The sequence below is a fragment of the Equus asinus genome, chromosome 20 (assembly GCF_041296235.1).
Source record: "Equus asinus isolate D_3611 breed Donkey chromosome 20, EquAss-T2T_v2, whole genome shotgun sequence".
Taxonomy (NCBI): Eukaryota; Metazoa; Chordata; class Mammalia; order Perissodactyla; family Equidae; genus Equus; species Equus asinus.
This window is the reverse complement of record NC_091809.1, coordinates 13173658-13192247: the sequence shown is the minus strand read 5'-3', so window position 1 is coordinate 13192247 and position 18590 is coordinate 13173658. Positions and strand designations below refer to the sequence as shown.

At 57.7% G+C, this 18590-nt stretch overlaps 1 protein-coding gene across 4 annotated transcripts in view; it reads left to right on the top strand.

Moving 5' to 3' along the window:
• GNG7 (G protein subunit gamma 7) overlaps positions 1-18590 on the top strand; it is a 125689-nt gene that overhangs the window by 84576 nt on the left and 22523 nt on the right. For 3 of the 4 annotated variants that reach the window (XM_044752055.2, XM_070491677.1, XM_070491676.1), the window contains exon 3: positions 10323-10361. The exons of the other annotated variant lie outside the window; for it this stretch is intronic. The gene's annotated coding sequence lies outside the window, so the exon portion shown is untranslated. The remainder of the gene's footprint in view (positions 1-10322; positions 10362-18590) is intronic. 4 annotated transcript variants of the gene reach the window in all.

Sequence of the window (18590 nt, the reverse complement as noted above, 5' to 3'; positions counted from 1 at the left end):
CAGCCAGCAAGAAATGGGGGACCCCCATCGTGCAGCCACAGGGAGCCGAATTGTACCGGCAACACGAGGGAGCCAGGAGGGGGGGCCGGCCCCGGGCGAGGTTCTGATGAGACGGCAGCCCTGGCCGGTACCTGGACGGCAGCCTCGTGGGGCCCCAGGGCAGAGACCCCAGCTTGGCTGTGCCCCAACTCCTGGCCCCCGAAACTGTGAGACACTAAATGGGTGGCATTTGAAGTCACCACGTTTGTGGCGATTCATTACACAGCACAGAAAACAGATCCGCTGGCCTAGCGCCCCAGCCTGCGAGCCCGTGGACAAGGACACCAGGACTTAGCGAGGTTTGCGCCCACGAGGGCCCGGGGGACAGTGTGCAGAGTGAAGGAGCCCAGAACAAGGGGCGTGCCCGGGCGCCCCCTTTTCCAGATGTGTGAGGATGGCCAGCGGCTGCTTCTCGCCCCTCTCCCGGTCCCGAGCGGGTGACCCTGTCCACCGGGGGCTTGCGCGTGTCCCGGAGCCACACGGCCCTGCGGGAAGGGGCAGACCCCCCCGCCCCCGCGCCCCCCCAGCCCTGTGCGGATTCCCAGCGCCCCACGTGCAGGCCGGCTGAGCGCTCGCTGTCAGTGACCCGGCGTGTTTGTTTTTGTTGTCGGCCTCCTGCGCCCTGGGCTGCAGGCCCGCACGTCATCCAAGGCAGCCCGGCCACCGGCTGGGAAACTTGGTCCCAGAGGCCGCCAGCCCCGCGACCCGTGCTCCGGGAACACGGATGCCTGCAACGTGTGTCCATGTGTCTGCGTGTGCGTGCGTGCGGGCGGGTGGGTGGCCACCCTTCTCCTGTGTGTTCATCTCCCAGCGGCTTTCCAGATCGGTCCCAAAGGACAGCCAAAAACACACGGGACAAAATCCAACCAGCATCGCCTCCCCCGTTCCCGGCAGCCCAGAGACCTCTGTTGTCCCCCCTGAGCAAAAGGCAGTCTGACATACAAACACACCTGCCGTGGGGCCTCCCAGCAGGTGGGAGGAAGTGTGGGCCCCATTAATAGATGGGGCTACTGAGGCTCAGCTGAAAATGGGGCTTAGGACTGGTACTGGTGGGGAGAGATTGGGACCTCATGCACTGCTGGTGGGAATGTAAGACAGGCAGCTGGGGACCCAGGATGGTGGTTCCTCAGCTAAAAACAGTATCCACATATGATCCCGCAGTTCCGTCTCTGGGTACAGACCCAAAAGACTCAAAGAGATATTTGTCTGTGCACGTTCACGGTGGCATTTTTCACAATAGCCAAAGAGTGTGTCCATCCACACCCTGGAATATTACGCAGCCGTGAAAAGGAAGGAGGTCCTAACACCTGCTCCTACATGGACGGACCTGGAGGACGTGATGCTCAGGGACGTGTGCCAGACACAGAAGGACACACACTGTGTGGTCCACTCACAGGAGGTCCCCAGAGGAGCCACATCCACAGACACAGAAAGTGGATGGGGGACCAGGGGCTGGGGGAGGGGTGGGAGTCAGTGTTTCATGGGGACAGAGCTGCAGTTTGGGGAGATGGAAAGTTCTGGAGATGGCTTGTGGGGGCGGTTGTATGATATTGTGAGTGTATGTAACACCACTGAATTATATACTTAAAAATGGTTAAAATGGGGACCAACCCGGTGGCATGATGGTTAAGTTCATGTGCTCCACTTCAGCGGCCGGGGGTTCACAGGTTTGGATCCCGGATGCGGACCTACACACTGCTCATGAAGCCATGCTGTGGCAGCGTCCCACATACAAAATAGAGGAAGATGAGCAGATGTTAGCTCAGCAGCAATCCTCCTCAGCAAAAAAAAAAAAAAAAAAAGTTAAAATGGTAACTTTCCTGTAATGTATATTTAAAAGATTGATGTTACTGAGGATGTGGAGTAAAAAATGGTCTCAGACGCCGCCCCCCCTGCCCTCTGAGACACCCCTCCCCCCCACACACCCCCCTCTCTCTGCACACTTCTATCTCTGAGCTTTTGCTTGGGTCACTGGCCTCCCAGAGTTAAAATTTTTTTTTTAATTAAATTTAAACAAAAAGCGAGGCTTTCCCGGAAAGAAAGGAGCCTCAGGCCCAAACTCGGTCCTGGTCTTCTGGCTGCAGGTCAGCCCACACCTCGGTGTGTGCTCAGCCAGCCATGTCGTGGAGCCTGGGGGCCAGGCGGCAGGGCAGGTGCAGGGGGGACCCCCCGAGAGGCGATGGGAGGACCACAGCAGGGGGGATGGGAAGCCCAGGAGGGGAGCTTCACTTGGATTCCACCCAGGACAGGTGCGATGGGCTCCCGGCTCGACCCGGGCGTGGAGGCGAGAAGGAAGCATCTCCATCTTGGGGAGCTCCCAGCTCCTGCAGGCTGCAGCCTCTCAGCAGCCGGTCTCTTCCCCCCGCTGTCTGTCACATTCATGCAATGACTTTCCGGCTTCCTCCAGACGCTCATTTAATCTCTCAAGCAAAACCACGGGAGGTGGATATCAGTTCCACATCTAGATGGTTCTGCGCAGAGAACGGAGAAGAGAATTGGCCAAGGGGGTGCAGATGTGAAGGGATGGGGCACAAACAACGTCTTCCGTTGCTTCCCTCCGACTAGCCCAGCCTCCTCCATCAGTGCATACACCTGACCGGGGAGGGGTGCCCAGAGCCGTGATCCCCACGGTATCCATTCCTTGTGACCCAACATAATCCCTTCCAGGGGCTTGATCCATCAGTACATAGAGATCTGCCTTGTTCTTTTTCACAGCTGCATAATATTCCACTGGTCAGCAAAACTGGAGGGTAAATATTTTAGGCGTTGTGGGATTATGTTGGCTCCCCAGTACCCATCCCTGCCCTCTGGACGTGGACACTGTCTACTCCAGGAAGCCCTCCTTGCTTAAGTCCTTTTTAAAAACAAATTGAGATAGAATTCACATGCCATGATATTCACCCATTTAAAGTATACAATTCAGTGTTTTTTGTACATTCACAAGGTTCTAGAATTATCACTGCTGTCCAATTCCAGGAAATTTTTACCACCCCCAAAAATAACCCTAGACCCCATCCCCCTCCCCAGCCCCTGGCACCCATGAGCCCGCCCTCCGTCTGTGGATCTGCCTGTTCTGGACGTTTCACGTCAATGGGATCACATGCCATGTGTCCTTCTGTGTCTGCTTCTCTCCCTGAGCGTCGTGTGTTCAAGGTCCGTCCCCGTGCAGCCGTGTCAGGGCCTCGCTCCTTTTCATGGCTGCATAATATTCCATTATGTGTGCATATATATACCACATTTTATTTATCCCTTCGCTGGTTGGTGGATGTTTGGGTTGTGTCCGCTCTTTGGCTGTTATGGCTCATGCTGCTGTGGACGTCAGTGCACACGTTTTTGTGTGAGCGTGTGCTTTCATTTCTCTTGGGCACGTACCTAGGAGTGGAATTGCTAGGTCAGATGGTTAACTCTATTTTAACCTTTCAAGGAGCTGCCATCCCTTAACTTCAGAGGCCGTTCCTCCCTCTAGCTCAGGGCCTGCAAACTATAGCCGCGGGGTCAAATCTGGCCCCCTGCCTCTTGTTGCGAATAAAGTTTTATTGGCGCACAGCACGCCCATTACGGTAACTCAGTTGAATTGTTGTGACAGAATCCACGTGGCCCACAAAACCGAAATTATTTACTCTCTGGCCTTTTCCAGTAAAAAGTGTGTTATTAATAGCACTTCTATCACACCCTCTAGTCATCTGTTTATTCCTCCCCTGCTCCCTGGCCCAGAAAGCTCCTTCCGGGCAGGAATTAGATCTTTTACTTATTTATCTTGTTTTGAAGAAGATTAGCCCTCAGCTAACTGCTGCTAATCCTCCTCTTTTTTGCTGAGGAAGACTGGCCCTGAGCTCACATCTGTGCCTATCTTCCTCCACTTTATACGTGGGACGCCTGCCACAGCATGGCTTGCCAAGCGGTGCCATGTCTGCACCCGGGATCCGAACCGGCAAACCCTGGGCCGCCGAGAAGCGGAACGTGTGAACTTAACCACTGCGCCACCCGGCCGGCCTCAACCATTCTTTTTCTGAATGACTGATGTCTTCTTTTCCTAGGGCGGCCGTCACAAATGACCACGGACTTGGCAGCTTAAAACAGAAACTTATTCTCATGTTCTGGAGGAATTAAGGTGTCGCAGGGCTGGCTCCAGGGGAGGGTCCTTCCTGCCTCTTCCAGCTTCTGGGGACCCCCCGGCGTCCCTGGGTTTGTCAGCACCTCCCTCCTGTCTCTGCCTCCGTCTTCACGTGGCTTCTCCCTGTGTGTCTTAGGATCTCATCTCCCCCCACTTTCTCTTGGAGAGACACCCCTCATGGGATTTAAGACCCACCCTAAATGCAGGATGATTTCATCTTGGGATTTTTAACCTCTTTCCTCTGCAAGGGGCCCTTTCTCCAAATAAGGCCACGTACTGAGCCTCCCAGGGAACGTGAATATTTAGGGACACTCTGCCACCGGTGGACATTTTTTCTGTCTGGTTGAAAAATACCCATCCTTGAGACGAACGCACACATGGCCTTGCCCAGAGCCGTCGCCCCACTGCCCGATCCCCTCCCCACCCCGGACGCCACCTTCGATTCCTCGCTGACTCGCTCTGCACGGACTTTTTCGTGTTGTCGGCGGTTGTGTGAGCGCCTCAAATCCGTCTAGGACCAGGGAGGGGTGGCGGGTGGGGAGGAGCATTCAGGCTGGTGGACAGGACGGGGGTCCTCCCGGCGCAGTGTATAAACATTCCAGATCAAGATAGTGTACGCCTCAAAGTCACACAGTGTCATATGTCAGTGATGTCTCAGGACGAATACATTTTTTCAAAAATAAGTTGACGGTTAACGGTTATATTACAAATTCAGACTTAAAATGAATACACTGAGGACATTCGAAGACCTTATGAATAATCCTAGGGCTGGGGGGGGCAAGCCTGTTCCCCAGGGGACACGTCTGGGGACATCTCTGGTTGTCACAGCTCCTGGCATCAAGCAGGTGGGGGCCAGGGATGCTGCTCAACCCCCCAGAGCATCCAGGACGGCCCCCCAGAGAGTGACCCGGCCCCGATGTCACAGTGCCAACAGGGACCCTGTTGTCGATATCGAGTGAGAATAGCTTTCAACTGAACAGAAATAATGTTTATTGGTCATTTGAAAAAAAGGGAAGAAGGAAAGAAAAATCAGCTGTGTCTCCTTGCAGCTGTGACAAGTTGGGACCCCCCCCCCCGCCCGCCACTGTGGGGCCGAGGACAAGGGGACCCCCGCGGCGGCTGCACTGGGGCTTCCTGGTCCCCCCCCCCTCAGGGTCCTGGCTCTGATCTGGACCCTCCGAGTCGCCTGCTCCGTTAGGTTGGGTGGCAAAGCCCCGAGGGGGCGGAGGGCGTGAATGCCTGCCCCGGCCCAGTTTCGTTCTGAGAAGTGGAAAGCAGAGAAACTTCGAAGAGAACTGCCCCGGGGAGGGGATTACCCGGCGGCTCCCAGAAGAGCTGGCACCGGTCACAGAGCGCTTCCGGTTTCGGTGGCGCCCGGGCAGCTTCCTCTGCGGGGCGGGCCGCCTGGGCGTTTCTTTTCTTTTCTTTTTTTTTTTTTTTTGAGGAAGATTAGCCCTCAGCTAACTGCTGCCAATCCTCCTCTTTTTTTTTGCTGAGGAAGAGTGGCCCTGAGCTCACATCTGTGCCCATCTTCCTCTACTTTCTATGTGGGACGCCTGCCACAGCATGGCCTGCCAAGCGGTGCCATGTCCGCACCCGGGATCTGAACCGGCGAACCCCGGGCCGCTGAAGCAGAGCGTGTGCACTTAACCACTGCACCACCAGGCCGGCCCCCTGGACGTTTCTGAGACTTGAAACGAAAAGCCGAAAAGCTGAGGGTCTCTTTGTAAATTCTTCGAGGAGGGGTGGCTTGAGGAGCAGCCACAGGCCGGGAGGCAGGCATGCATCCCGGGCCCAGAGGACGCACTGATGGGTGTGAAGGGACCCAGGCCTGGTCCCCGCTCCACACCTTGGACTAGGGCCGGGTCACTTTCTGTGGGGCCGTCCTGGGTGCTGTAGGGGATGGAGCAGCAGCCCTGGCCCCCACACACTCGATGCCAGGAGCTGTGACAACCACAGATGTCCCCAGGCATCGCCCCGTGTCCCCTGGGGAGTGAGATGGCCTCAGGAGAGATCCCCTGACCTAGTGACCTGCCCCTGTCCTACCCACACACACACACACCCCTCTGCCCACGCCTCATATAAAGCAGAGCCTTGTTAATGCAAAAGCACAGAGTAACCGGGCATTCTGGAATGTTCCCCTCTTCCTTCTAATGTGTGAGGCATGGAGCAGCCCGTGCCTCCCAGAGCCTCGGGGACCCGGCCTGGCCCGGCCCACAGAAGCCCTCCTAACACCGCCCCCAGGAGCGTGGAGGAGAAAGAAGGGAGATTAGACTTGTGACCCGTCATAAACGCTGAGTAAGCGTGGCATCCCCACCCCGGCCCTGGTGACCTCAGCCGGCCGCATCTCCTGCAGGGGCTCTGACATCCATAAACTTGGGATCAAATCAGGGGAGGGGACCGAGGATCAGCCTGCGTCAGCCCCAGAACCAGAGGGCCTTTCGACTCGACCCCAGGACCCTGCGACACCCACCCACTTGCAACAACCGGGGTTGGCGTCCATATTATAGATTACAGGTGATATAGATGATACATGTTATATATTATATATGATACATGTTATATATTATATATGATGCATATTATATATGATAGATGTTGTCTATTATATATGATACATATTGTATGATTTGCATCTTTGTTGCCCGGGATGGCGCCTTCCACCTTCCAAAGCTCCAGGTCTGTGCTTCTTTCGTTTGGTCCTCACGGCCACCCTCGGGGCCTCATGTTGCAGACGAGAGCATCAAGATTCAGAGAGCGAGTGGGCAGCTCGTCCCGACCAACATCCAAAGCCGGGGCTGGCGCTCACTCCAAATCCCCTTGCTGCACCTCTGGCCAGGGTGACTGACTCCTCAGTGCCTCTGAGCAGATGCTGGCTGGCTGGCTTCTAGAACCTTCTAGAATCTTCTAGGAAGTGCTTCCTCCTCTCCTAAACATCTCATCCTGCACTCCAAATCTGTACCCTCTTTCCCATCTTCAGGAGCGGAAGTCAGGATGATGGTAATAATGGAAATAGGAGTAATAATAACTTCAGAGCTGTGAGTCACCGGGGGAGGAGGCCCTGGGATGCCTTCCGGGTGCTGGAAATGTTGTGTGTCTGGCTCGGGCAAGGGGGACAAGGTGTGTGCACTTTTAAAACGCAGAGCTGTATGTGGATGGGTCTGTACACTTCTCTGTGCGTGGGTTTTGTTTTTGGTTTTTTTATGCTTTTTTTTGCTGAGGAAGATTGGCCCTGAGCTAACATCTGTTGCCACTCTTCCTCTTTTTTTCTTTTTTCTCCCCAAAGACCCAGTAGATACCTGTATATCCTACCTGTAAATCCTTCTAGCTCGTGTGTCGGTCCGAGCTCAGGATCTGAACCGGCGAACCCCGGACCACCAAACCAGAGTGCATGAACTTAACCATATACATTACGGTACATCCATAACGTTTAAAACACGGGCATAAAAAGTCACATTCCTAAATGCAACATAGCATCCTGGACAGGACGTTTGGGGGAAAAACTGGTGAAATCCAGATAAAGTGTGGGGTTCCGTTCACGGTACCGGGCCGCCTTCACTGCTTCCTTTAGACAAGACGTCCACCTTGGGGCAAGCTGGGCGAAGGCCATGGGAGGATTGTCTGGACTATTTTTGCCACTTTTCCATCCATCTAAAATTGTTACAGAATAAAATGTATTTTTTAAAAATGTCAAGCGTCACGAGAACTGGAGATGTCATGGGAAAGTGACGTTTCCCTCACAACTTAATGTTAAGAATTTTAAAGGCAGGTGATCAAACAGCATAAGGACCTGAATTGGTAGCAGTAGGGGGCTGTGTATGTACATGGCCTTGTCGCGCCTTCTCACCCCAGGGCACTTCTGCTCTGCGCTTGGGGTCCCCTCGAAACAGCAGAATCACCCAGCAAAGGACAGAAATGCAACAGCCATGGCCCTAAATAGTTAGCAGGACCCCGGTTTACAGGCTGAGCTGAAACAAGAAGGCAGAGTGTCCCCTCGTTCTGGCTCAGCCGGGCACGGGCTTGTCGGTGACTCAGATTTCTCACCTCGGCGCTGCGTGTGTCCACTGGGAAAACCCCCGTGTCTCATTTCAGTGCTTAGAGATAAATTTTCAAGAGTGAGAAAATTTGTAAATCTGGAATCCGCAGAAAATGGAGACTGTCTCTAACCCCCAGCCTGGAGCCCACGCGAGTTTGCTGTCACAAGCACGTCACGGCCCCAGCAACGCCCTTCTCAGAGGCCCAGCCCGTGGCCGGGAGGAGAGGCTGACGGGGAGGTGCCACCTCTGATGCTCGTCCCCTGAGCACCCCGGGGTCCAGCCCAGCAGTGGTCTGTCCCCCCACCAGGCCACAGGAGCCCCAGTGCTGCCCTCCAGCAGGCGATGGGGACCACGGGCGTCAGGGCGTTTCAGGAGGGCATCAGGAGGTGCCTGAGTTCTCTGTGTCTCACACAGCCCTTCCTCGAGGCAGGGCGTCTCTCAGGGGTGCTTCTGCCCCCAGGGGACACTGGGCCCTGTCTGGGGACATCTGTGGGTGTCATGACTGGGGCTGCTCCTGGCATTGAGTGAGTGGGGCCCAAGATGCTGCCCAGGATGGGCCCCCCCAAGGAGAGTGACCCACCCCGATGTCAGCAATGCCTGGGGCACCGGGGGAGACCCCAATTTAGAGAAAGCCACCCCAGCCACCTCCTTCCTGTCTGCCCTGGAGCTGCCCTAAGCCTCAGGCTGAGCCCCGAGGTGGGGGGTTCCCGCCCATCCTCAGGCCCCCTCAGCCTCCAGTGCCAGCCCCCGCCCAGGGCCCAGGGCTGCAGAGAAGGGCTCCGGCCCTCAGGGCTTGGCAGCAGTGGTGTATCCCTTTGTGTAGGTGGAAAAAACCCCGTTCGTTTGTGGAAAGAGCAGATGTTTGCAAAGGAAGAGGGGCCGGCTCTCAGAGACCACAGGGGGCCTTCGGAACCAGAGGGAAACAGCCCCGCCCGCAGGCCGGCCTCTCAGCTCAGGAAGTCTGGCCTGCGTTGGCCGGGGCGGGGGCTTCTGTTGACCTCCCCAGGCCAGCCCACAGCAGCGTGAGCCCCAGGGTCCCGCCTCCCCACGAACCGGAGGGCGGGCTGGCTGCCGGCTTTGCAGAGTGTGGCCCATGTCCTGGCGGCTGCAGGGGTCCCCCGTGGGAGGACAGACAGAGGCCCGGCTGGCCGAGGTGGACGTGCAGAGTCACAGCAGGGCCTCGTAACCTGGAGCCTCTTCCTGCACAAATAGGAGGCCGGCGCCGGCCGTGTAGACGGCGATGCTGCTGGACGGGATGGGGTTCCACTCGCCTCTTCCTCCGTGCCTCCCTGGGCCGTGCATTCTCGGGGCAGCCAATGGGGTGTGGAGAGCGGGGTGTGGCCTGGCTTTTTTGGTCTCGGGGTCACCCCAAGAGCTGGACATGGCGGTCCCCAGGGACCCCCATGCTGTTTGCATCGAGTATCAGAGACGCATGCTCTTTCCAGGGTTCCACTTGGAGCAGAGGGTCCCGTTCCCCGGAAAACAGCGGCTCCGAAGTGCCCGAGCCCCCCCCCCCCCAGCCCCAGGCCTCCATCACGGGGACTTCCTTCCTTTCCCGTTGGCCCCCGGGCCCCGGGTGGCCGGCCTCAGACCCCTCGCCTCCCTGTGCCCATATACCTGTCACCTCTTCCCTGCCCCCCCCCCCCCCCCCCCCCCCGCCGAGGTTAATTTGTTCGGCCCTGAGTTCGCATCCTCCCTGTTTCGCCCGGCACGTGGCTCCCATCAAAACAAAAGCCAGACATGGAAAAACCCCATGCGGTGCATTTCATTTTGGGCTCAGTTCCTGAAGGTTGTGTTTTGCTAGTACCCGCGTGTCTGATGGCTTGGGGTCCCCGTGTTCTGAGATGGAATAATACAAGTTCCAGAAGAAAACTTGACCCCCCTCGCTGTCTCCGCATCCCACCCCAAAGAAACATGGTTGTGTCTCGTGAACGGACTGGTTGTAAAGAATAAAGTGGTTTCTCCCCCCCACCCCCCCAGTTTCTTGGCGGGACACGGCCGTTTCCAATAACCATGCCCCGTTTTTGGCGACAGCAAAGTATTTCTCCGAGAGAAGCTGGAGATGGTTAAGTGAAAAATATGTAACCGTGCTTTTTTTTTTTCTCTCTCTCTCTCTCTCCTTTTCCAAACAGGGGGAAGCGGTGCTCCTTGATTAGAAAAAACTAAAAAAGGTATGTAGCGTTTTATCTGACTTCATGAGCTTGGAATCTCTTGTTTTTTAGCAAAAGGAACAAACAAGCCACAGTGTTTCACGCCCACATGACACGCTGGGAATTGTGTCACCGTGAAAAGAGCTCTGGGCTCAGAGCCAGGAAACCTGGGTTCAAATCCTCCATCCGCCTCTCGGCGGCTCTTGTCACGTTCGGGCGGATCCCTTTCATCTCTCTGCCACGGAAATAACGTCCTGCAGCTTCCCGAGAAGGTCGCAAAGATTAAACGAGTCTGTTGATATGAAACTGCACAGCGCCGGGCGTCTGTTGAGGCCGGTCTGGAACCGCGGCTGGGCGGTGATGTGTTTCCAGGAAATGTGTCCATTTCACGTCAGTTACCTAATTTGTTGGCATCCGATTATCCACGGATTCTCCCATGATCCTTTGCGTTTCCCAAAGTCGATGGCAACGTCCTGCTCTCCTGCCCCCCTTCAGGTCCTTGCATCCTCTCTCCTTTTTTCTCGATGCCTCTGGCTGAGGGTTTGCCAGCGCCGTCCATCTTTCCAAAGAACCGACTTTCGGTTTCGTTGATTCTGCTCTCGTTTCTCGAGTCTGTTCCGTTTATCTCCGCGCCGTCCTTGTCATTCCCTTCCTCCTGCTGGCCTGGGGTTTCTTTCGCTCTTTCCGCTCTGGTTCCTTTAGGGTGTGAAGTCGAGTCGTGTGGATGTGAGATGTTTCCCGACGCAGACATTCGCAGCCGTCGGGTTCCCTCCGGGCGCTGCCTTCGCGGCATCCGGAGAGTTTCGGCGTTTTGCGTTTTCATTCTGCTGGTTCCCCCTGCGGTCTCTTCCTGGACCCACTGGTTGTCTTAAGAGGGTGTTGCTGAGTGTCCATCTGCTCCGTAATCGGTGTGGGCAGGAAAGCGCATCCGGATGTGTTTCTCAGTCGAGGGCGTTGGGGGTCTGTGTGGCTGGAAGGGGCTCCCATCCCAGGGTCACCTCGGGACCCTGCGGGGGGCTGGCTGGTCAGGTAGAGGGGGGGCTAGTTTTGGAGTTGGGGGGCGATATCCTCTGGACCCCGGCTTCACCACTTCCTCTCTGAGCCTCTCTTAACGCCACCAGGAACCCAGACTGCCTGCTTCCTAGACGGGACGGGGGCGCAGTGTGAGGCCCCAGGGTACGGGGCTGCAGCAGGAGTGAGGCTGCAGGGTCCAGGGCTGGGGGGCGGCTGGCGGGGGCTGAGAGAGAACCCTCCCTGAAGTAGGGTCCTGGGGCCGCCACAGCAAAGTACTACAAACGGGGGGCCTTAAAACCACAGAAATGCGTCCTCGCACAGTCTGGAGGCCAGAAGTCCGAGATCAAGGTGTCTCCGGGCCACGCTCCCTCTGCAGACCCCAGGGGAGGGTCCTTCCTGCCTCTTCCAGCTTCTGGTGGTGGCTGGCCGTCCTTGGCTTGTGGACACGTCACTCCAATCTCTGCCTCCGTCGTCACGTGGCCGTCTCCCTGTGTGTCTGTGTCCTCTCCTCTTATAAGGACACTTGTCATTGGATTTAAGGCCACCCTACTCCAGTGTGACCTCATCTGAACTAATTACATCTGCAGTGATCCTGTTTCCAGATAAGGCCCCATTCCTGGGTACCGGGGGTTAAGGGGTTAGGACTTGAACACACCTTTTAGGGGAACACAGGCTGTGGCTTGGGTGGCCCCTGTCACCTGGACCTCTGAGATGGGGATGAGAGCCCCCAGCGGTCCTAAGGAGCCTTGCAGAGGCTGGCGCCCCGGCCCACGCCAGGCTCGTAAGTGGGGGCTCACCTCCCTGGCTGGTGCCTCTTGGCCTCGTTTGCCCCAAGGGTGCCGGACCTCTGCTCCCTGCAGCCTGCGAGTGTCGGAGGCAGAGCCGAGACCCAAGTAAGGAGAGCTGGGCACTGTCCCCGGGCACAGAACTCAAGGGGGGCCGAAATACCCAGTCATCACGGTAAGTCATATCTTAATGTAGCAATATTTCCTAAAAATCGAAATTAATGCCAAAAAGAAAAATCCAGGAGCCGGCCTGGTGGCGTGGTTGTTAGGTTCGCATGCTATACTTCAGCAGCCCAGGGTTCACCGGTTCAGATCCCAGGTGTGGATCTATACCACTTGTCAGCCGTGCTGTGGTGGCGTCCCACATACAAAGTAGAGGAAGATGGGCACAGATGTTCACTCAGGGCAAATCTTCCTCAGCAAAAGAAAAAAAAAATCCACAGTTGAAGGTCAAAATGTTACCTGCAGAGGCCATCACCTTACCCTAATCCCAGCCCTATCTGATCCTGTCTCTTTTGAAAAGCTTGATATTTGGTTTATCATGAATATTTTTCTTTCATTTTGACTTTTTTTTTTTTTTGCTGAGGAAGATTCGCCCTGAGCTAACATCTGTGCCAGTCTTCCTGTGTTCTGTACGTGGGACTCCACCACCACGTGGCCACCGATGAGTGGTGTAGGTCCCCACCTGGGAACCAAACAAGGGCCGCCAAAGCGGAGCGTGCCAGACTTAACTACTACGCCTTGGGGCCAGCCCCCATTTTGACTTTTTCAGAAAATATTACGTGAAAATGTGAGTTCCCGTGGTGACAGTTTTCGGTGCCTGAGGCGAGTGGCTCCCCAGCCTCACCCTGGCCCCGCCGACAGTCAGATGACGCCGATGACATGATGCTGGGCCCGCAGCCGTTTCTGAGTGATGACCAGGGGCCCGCACCCTCTCGGTCAGTGAGGCACAGACACGCAACCCATCCTCCTGGCGGGGAGCCCAGGGCTCACCTGCATCTGGTCCTCCGGGACGCACATACATCTGTACGAGGATGACAGCGGAACCACCTCGCGGGGCTCGGGGGCCAGGAGAGCAGGCGCGTGGCCACGGGCCGCGGGATTAGGTCCCTGCCCTGCGGTAGCCGCCAGCAGGGAGGACACGAGCCCCAGCCGGTGACATCGGGCCGTGGCTGTGAGCAGGTGCTGAGCCCCGGGCCCGGCTCCCAGGCAGCCCCCCATGCCCGCGCTGCTGCCCGCCGCCTCCCCCTCCCCTCCTCCCGCGTCTGCAGACCCCCTCAGCCACGGAGCAGCCGTCCGTCAGGCACCCAGGGAGCAGCCTTCCTTATCCAGACTTTATAGTGGGGAAACTGAGGCTGAGCAACAGAGGGTCTCAGCGAGGCCCAGCGGCCGGTGGACAACGGGGCCCGGATTTGAGCTCATTCCCCTCTGAGCACAGAGCGCCTGGCGGTTGGTTTGTATCAGTCAACGTTCTCCAGAGAGACAGAGCCAATAGGATGCGGAGAGAGAGAGAGATTTATTGTAAGGAATTGATTACGGAGGCTGACGAGTCCAAAATCTGCAGGGTGGATTCCCAGGAGGGGTGGTCCTAGACCAAGGCCGTGGCTGGAGAATTCTCTTCTGCTCAGGGGAGGCCTGTCTTTTGTTCTGTCCAGACCCTCAACTGATCAGACAAGGCCCACCCACATTGGAGAGGGCCAGCACGTTACTCAAAGTTCATCTCTTCCAGTGACACCCCCACGGAACATCCAGAAGACTGTGTGACCATCTATCTGGGTGTCCTGTGGCCCAGCCAGGTAGACACACAAATTAACTGTCACAGGGTCTCCCAGGCTGCACAGCCAGTTGTCCGTCTGGACCAGATGCCTCAGAGCCCTCTGGGAGTATCGTCAGTTTCCCTGGGAGAGTCAGGGCACAGACAGCAGCTGGGTGTTTGGTGAGAAGGTGACTGAGGAGGCAGCTTTAAAAGGCCAAATTCTCCAACAGATATTTGTACACATGCGTTCACAGCAGCACGATTCACAACGGCCAAAAGGTGGACGTGGCCCAAATGGCCATCGACGGGTGAGGGACACACACAAATGTGGCCACCCACACGCTGGAATATGACGCAGCCGTGACGAGGAGCGAGGCCCTGACACAGCTGCACGTGGACGGACCTGCACACACGACGCTCAGGGAGAGAAGCAGACACAGAAGGACACACGGCGTGGGACCCCATTGACGGGAAACGTCCAGAACAGGCAGATCCACAGACAGAGAGCGGGCTCGTGGGGGCCAGGGGCTGGGGAGGGGGTGGGGGTGATGCTGATGGGGATGGAGCTTCTTTTTGGAGTGATGGAATGTTCTGGAACTACACAGAGGTGCTGTTTGCACAATAATGTGAATGTACTTCATGCCACTGAATTGTACACTTAAAAACGGTTCAAATGGCAAATATCATGTTATATATATTTCACCACAATTTTTAAAAACCGTGGAGTACTTTAAATGAGTGAACCGTGCGGTCTTGGAATCTGTGTCTCAGTAAAGCTGTTAAGATGATGATGGGTGAGGGGGACAAGGAGCGAGCACAGCCGCGGGGTGGGGGGCGGGGGCCGGTTCCGTGTTCTCTCCCGCGTCCGCAGCCTCTGGGGGATGAGCCGAGGGGACGGGGAGAGACGGTCGTACACGGGGCAGGCGCGGGCCGTCAGAGTCAGGACGCAGTCGGAGCTCTCGCCTCTGTGCCTGCGACACGGTAGACAAGAAGGAGACGCTGGCCCTCCTGTGTCTGGGCGCGGGGCCCGCACGTCCACAGCAGGGTCAGGGGACAGAGGGCACAGAGGGGACAGGCCGGCGTGTCTGACCAGATGGGGGAGTCCAGTCTCTGGACGGCTCCCGGTGGTCGGAGGCCGTTGGGTTTGGCTTCAGACGCAGCGGATTGCCGCCCGTGGCAAGTGTTTTCGTCACGCGATGGCCCTTCAGCGCGTGGTTGACCGGCACATCTCCTTATTCCTGCCGCTGTTCCTTCCCTGTCACACCTTGGGAACCGGGGCTGATGCTGGCCGGGCCCCTGGCTTCCCCTCCGGGCCCTGCCACTCCCCAGCCATGTGGCCTTGGGCTGGCTTCTCCAAGCAGGACACACGGCTGTGTCTTCCTAGAACGGTCGTTTTAGTGCAAGATTTTGGGATCAGGAGGGAGACGTTATTATTTATTTTGCATTATTTTTATATTTTCTGTCTGTATTATTTTTACAGTCATGTAGATAATTTAGGGGCAGAAGACCCAGGGGACGTGACATCATAGGAATAAGTGGGGAACGTCGTGGCCGGCCACCTGGGGCCGCGTCCCCTTGCGTCTCCTCCGGGCCCCAGTTCTCTGTCTTGGTTGTGCTCCTCTGCTGTATTAGTCAGCGACGCTGCGAGAGAAGTCACCCCGAGCTCTGCCCGTTTATCAGCTCACAGTGTCTGTGAGGCAGGGGCCTCTGTTCAGGGTCCCCCCAGGCCGCCATCCGGGGGTCACCGGAGCTGCATTCTTACCCGGGGACTCAGCTGGAGGAGAGGCTGCTCCAGGGTCCCTTGGGGCGTTGGCGGGGTTCCTTCACTTGCGGCTGTGGGACGGCGCCCCTGGGTGCTCCCTGCCTGTCAGCTGAGGGTTGCCCACAGCTCCTTGCCTCGTGTGGCTTCTGAAACACAGGCTGACCGTCGGGCCGGTGAGGAAGGCGTCTAGAAGTCGGGGGGCTCTGCCCGGCCCTCTCTGAAAATCCCAGAGACCGGACGGACGGCCGCCACACGGAAGTCCCATGAGGATCCCACGAGGGCGCGTGCACCGGGGGCTCCCTCCTCTGCGTCCCCTCCACCTCCAGGGCTGGAGTCGCCCGGCCGTCTTCCCTCGGTCCTGCCAGGATCCGAGGGTCGGGGCACCCCCGCCCCCGAGGCGGCCACATTTCCCCGCTTCCTGGGCAGCCCGGGGCTTGGCCGCATTTCTGCATTAACAAGAAAAGGCGTCATGGAATTTGGACGGACGAGAAGGGGGATGTCAGCGTGAGCAGAAGCAGACACTCGGGCTCATTGTTAGAAATTCCGTGCGGGTCATCGAAACCTCATCCTGGGCAGAGGCCGCTGGGAGGCCGCGATGAACTCAGTCTCACGAGGGTCGTCTGCAGATCGAGCGCTGGCCCCACACCCCTGCCGCCCCCCGTGGGCACCAGGCACTGAGCTCCCTCCCTGGGGTTTGGATGCTGTGGGTCCTCAGCAGGGCAGCTGCCGTTGTCCCTCGCTGGAAAGTTCCACAGGACGCACCAAACTTGCACGCTTAGCACCACAGCGCTAATGTGGACCCTTCGCTCCCCAACCGGGTCCCCCAGTGAGGATGCAGCCCGGAGACACCTCAGTCAAGGCCGAAACTTGCATCCTGCCTGGACCAAGACTGCTACTCTGCCGGCCCTGTTGCCGCGTTGGAGGGTCAAGCTTCCTGCCAGACCACCCGGCACTGTGACATCAGGCCGGGTCACTCTCTTGGAGGCCGTCCTGGGTACTGCAGGGGGTCGAGCAGCATCCCTGGCCCCACCCACTTGATGCCAGGAGCACCCCCAGTGTGACAGCCACAGACATCCCCAGACATAGCCAGTGTCCCCTGGGGGGCAGATCCCCCCTGGTTGAGAACCACGCCTCTGGACTCTGGCCCCCTACACCAGGCACCTCTCTAAAGCTATTCAGACGGAGCCAGCCTGTGGGACAGCAGTTAAGTTCATGCGCTGCACTTTGACAGGCTGGGGTTCACCGGTTCAGATCCCCGGGCATGGACCTAGCCATGCTGTGGCAGCATCCCACCTACAAAATAGAGGAAGATGGGCACAGATGTTAGCTCAGGGCCAATCTTCCTCAGCAAAAAAATAAAAATAAAAATAAATAAACTGTTCAGTTAAATCACATTGTTGGCTTTTTTTTTTCATTTTTGGCATGAGAAATGTCTCTAACTGCAGCTAGCCCTGAGGAAGAGCTTCTATGGGTCTGTTTTGCTCCAGGACTCTGCAGATGGGTTAAGTCGAGGCCCCTGGGACGAGGATGACCCAGGGTTTCCAGGGCCCAAGGTCATCCCAGCGTCCTGATCAGAGGGAGGCGGAAGGGTCAGAGGCCTAAATGGAGACGCTGCGCTGCTGGCCGTGCAGACAAGGGATGGGCCCCCGAGCCCAGGACGCGGCGCCTCTGGAAGCTGGAGGAGGCAGGACACGCTCCTGCCCTGGGGCCTCTGGGAGGACCCGCCCTGGCCTCACCTGGGTTTTAGCCTAGTGGGACCCATTTTAGATGTCGGACCCACAGATAATAAATGTGCGTGGTTTTAAGTCACTAAGTCGGTGGTAATTTGTGACGGCAGCCACAGGAAACACATACAGTGCCCAAGAAGTTGGAGACACCCCAAAAAGTGGGTTTGGTGCAGCCAGGTTGTGCACAGACAGAAGACCAGGGGCTTCTCAGAGGGGATGACGTCTCACAGGGCTTTGCAGGATGTGTAGGAGTTTGTCTGGGCCCAGGCGGAGAAAGACTTGCCTGAACCGAGGTAGGGAGGCCTGGATCTGCCCTCCCCTCTCTCCCAGCCCTCCTGCCCTTTGGCTCCTGAGTTGCACCTTCTCGGGGCATTTCCTTAGTGCCGGGAAGCCGGAGGCCCAGTGCCATGTGACAGGGGCTTGGTGTCCTGGCCGGGCCCGGCTCCCAGGCTTGCAAATGCTCACATGACCGCAGTCCTCCTCCGGGAGCACAGAGAGAGTCTTTTCTTCTGCTCCCTCGTCACCCTTCGTCACCGCAGAGTCGCCGTCCGCCCGCGCCCACGAGCCAGCTCGGTCTGGGGGCTCCGCGCTGCCAGCCGAAGGCGACCTCACTCTGTGGGCACCTCCTTCGTTCCCTTTTCTCCGGCCCTTTCTAAATATAGCCATTGGGGACCCGATTTAGCCCGCACACAAAGGAGCGGCTGACAGGCAGTCACAAGACGCTGGTCCCCCATGGGCACGTGCCCTCTTTCGGGGAACGGCCCCTGGCGAAAGCCAGCTCGGGTGTCACGGCCCCCGCGGTCCCACCACAAGGTCCACGGAGGGTCAGAGAAGGCCCCCACGCGGCCTCCCCTCCCCGTGCCGGCCAGGGTGACCTTGACCCTGGGGGAGCTGCAGGCAGGGGAGGCCCAGGGCTCGGAGCCGAGGTCCGGCCCCCGAGGGGCCCCCAAGGGGGCGAGCGAGGCCGGGGTGCCGGCTCAGCCTCTGCGGAGGCAGAGGGGTTCCACAAGGTTTGCGTCGGCCTCGTACTGGGGTTCAGATGCCAGCGCAGCTCCCCTGGCTGTCCGTGGATGCCCCGCGTGGGGGGTGGCCCCATCCCCACGGCCAGGAGGCGGCACGGCCGGGACCCTCCCTCTGACTCTCTCAGCCCAACGTCCAGCCTGTGCCGTCCACGCTGTGCACTTTCAGTAGAGTCTACAGCCGTGT